The sequence below is a fragment of the Curcuma longa genome, unplaced genomic scaffold (assembly GCF_044706935.1).
Source record: "Curcuma longa cultivar G26 ecotype Majalengka, Jawa Barat unplaced genomic scaffold, ITB_CL_G26_1.1 contig_19076, whole genome shotgun sequence".
NCBI classification, from domain to species: domain Eukaryota; kingdom Viridiplantae; phylum Streptophyta; class Magnoliopsida; order Zingiberales; family Zingiberaceae; genus Curcuma; species Curcuma longa.
In genome coordinates, this window is record NW_027430991.1 from 1 (window position 1) to 2,814 (window position 2,814).

A 2,814-nucleotide genomic window follows, 5' to 3' on the forward strand; every position below is an offset into this window, starting at 1 on the left:
CGTTATTTTGGATAGACTATTAAAGAATGGAAGAAAGTTTGAAACAGATACAATAAAACATCTAAATGAATATGGGGACGCAGGCCTACGGACATTGGCACTGGCCTTCCAGTTTCTTGAGGAATCTGAATATTCTGCATGGAATGCTGAGTTTCTCAGAGCAAAAACTTCTATGGGTAATGATAGGGAAGCTGAACTGGAGAGGGTTTCAGACATTATTGAGCAGGATTTGATTCTTGTTGGTGCAACTGCTGTAGAAGACAAATTACAGAAAGCAGTAAGCTTGCAATTATCCACTTTTTCTGTCGACCTTTGTATGTTTTAGTCCTTCAGCATATATTATTTTCACAGGTTCCTCAATGCATAGACAAATTAGCACAAGCTGGTCTCAAGATATGGGTTCTTACAGGTGATAAGATGGAGACTGCAATCAACATAGGGTATGATCATCTGGTTACTAGTGATCATTTGAATACAAAACTATAGATCATTCACTCGACCTGTGCACAATAACTCTTAAATTTCTGTTGCAGGTTTGCTTGTAGTTTACTTAGATATCCCTTGTAAGCCATGGCATGCCCTCACGAGATTCAACGGTATACTTTCATCTTATCATATGTTTCTGTATTTTTCCCCCTCTCTCTCTGTAGTTTGTTACTTTAGCATCTTTGCATATCTGTTAGATAACTGCTCAGTCTGCAAAGGACAATATTTTGATGCAAATAACTGATGCTTCCCAACTGATCAAGCTAGAGAAGGATCCTAATGCAGCATTTGCTTTAATTGTTGATGGCAAAATTTTGACGTATTGTCTGGAGGATGACCTGAAGAACCCATTTTTGAGTTTAGCAGTTGATTGTGCTTCTGTTATATGCTGCCGAGTCTCACCAAAACAGAAGGCATTGGTAGAGTATTAACATTTAACATTGGCCTTATCATGTAATATAATATCAGTTGGAAGTATTAGTTTGGTGTTTCTTACCTCTTATTTCAGGTAACTCGGTTGGTTAAAGAAGGTACAGGTAAAACTACTCTAGCAATAGGAGATGGTGCAAATGATGTGGGCATGATTCAAGAAGCAGATATTGGCGTTGGGATTAGTGGTGTAGAGGGAATGCAGGTGTGTTTTGTTATGGCATGTTGCTTGTATGACATGTTAAAACTTACCTTAGCACTTTTTTAATAATCTAAGCTGGGCAGAGGACGACATCTTGTGTATAAAATTAATAAATGTTGGTTTTTTTTTGCAGGCTGTCATGGCTAGTGATTTTTCCATTTCTCAATTTTGTTTCCTTGAACGACTTCTTGTTGTCCATGGTCATTGGTGCTACAAAAGGATAGCTCAGATGGTTAGTATTGATAACTTATCCATGTTTTGCTAATCATATATTGTTGTCTAAACTCACTCTCTTGTATTTTATATTTTGTTCAGATATGTTATTTCTTCTATAAGAACATAGCCTTTGGCCTTACAATTTTCTATTTCGAGGCATATACCGGCTTCTCTGGGCAATCTGTATATGATGACTGGTACATGATACTATTTAATGTCATTTTAACCTCATTGCCAGTGATATCACTAGGAGTCTTTGAGCAGGATGTTTCTTCAGAAATATGCTTACAGGTATTCTTTTTTATATTATAGCTTATTATTTTATTTTTAGGATGATATATGCTTGGTGGTATTATTTATTATTTCATAAATAACAACATTTTTTTTTGGATCATGGGGTTCTATTATGAAAATAGCATTAAATTGTTTTTCTTTTCCACACCTTTTGAAATATTTGTTTGTATGGTTTATGCCATCACTGCATGGCCCAATGATGATCATGCATGTTTTTGGATCCTTAAACTTCTGTTTAGCTCTTTGGTTTCTGGACATGGAGCTTGTTTCATATCTTGGCTTGCCTTCCTGCAGTTCCCAGCATTATACCAGCAAGGGCCAAGGAACCTTTTCTTTGACTGGTACAGGATTTTTGGTTGGATGGGAAATGGCATCTACTCATCCATTATCATATATTTCCTAAACATACACATATTCTACAATCAAGCATTCCGCTCTGATGGTCATACAGCTGACATGGTTGCTGTTGGAACAGCCATGTTCACCTGCATTATCTGGGTTGTGAATTTGCAAATTGCTCTAACAATGAGTCACTTCACATGGATCCAGCACCTCTTTGGGGCAGCGTTGCCACTTGGTACATTTTTCTAGTTGCGTACGGCATGTCATTGCATTTAATATCCGGAAATTCCTACCAGATACTTCAGGAAGCCCTTGGTCCTGCCCCAATGTATTGGGCCGCAACACTTTTGGTCAACCTTGCCTGCAATATTCCTTACCTGGCACACATCTCCTTTCAAACAGCCTTAAATCCACTCGATCATCATGTGATCCAGGAGATCAAGTACTACAAAAAGGATGTGGAGGACCAGCATATGTGGAAGAGGGAGAGGTCCAGAGCAAGGCAGAAGACTAAAAATGGGCAACCTATTAGTCAAGCTATTGAAGATAAAATAGTAATAAGAGGTTTCATACCTATGCTATCACTGCAGATATTTGTAGTAAAGATGAACATGAACTTGGATTGTTTTGTCTAACCAGATGTAGATGATTATCTTTAATATATTTGAACTATGATTTTATAATTATGAATGTGATGTTATCTAATATTTGTATGTTGGATTTTAAATGTTAGAGCTTTGAGCATGAAATAATTATTTGTATTTGTATTATATATTTGTATATATAGGTCTATTTGTGTATATATTTGTGTATTTGTTAAAAATATAATTATCCACAGTGCGCGG

General features: G+C 36.6%; 1 pseudogene; it reads left to right on the plus strand.

Moving 5' to 3' along the window:
* Nucleotides 1-7: 7 nt before the first annotated feature.
* Nucleotides 8-2,604, plus strand: LOC141817028 (putative phospholipid-transporting ATPase 4; annotated as a pseudogene).
* Nucleotides 2,605-2,814: the final 210 nt, after the last annotated feature.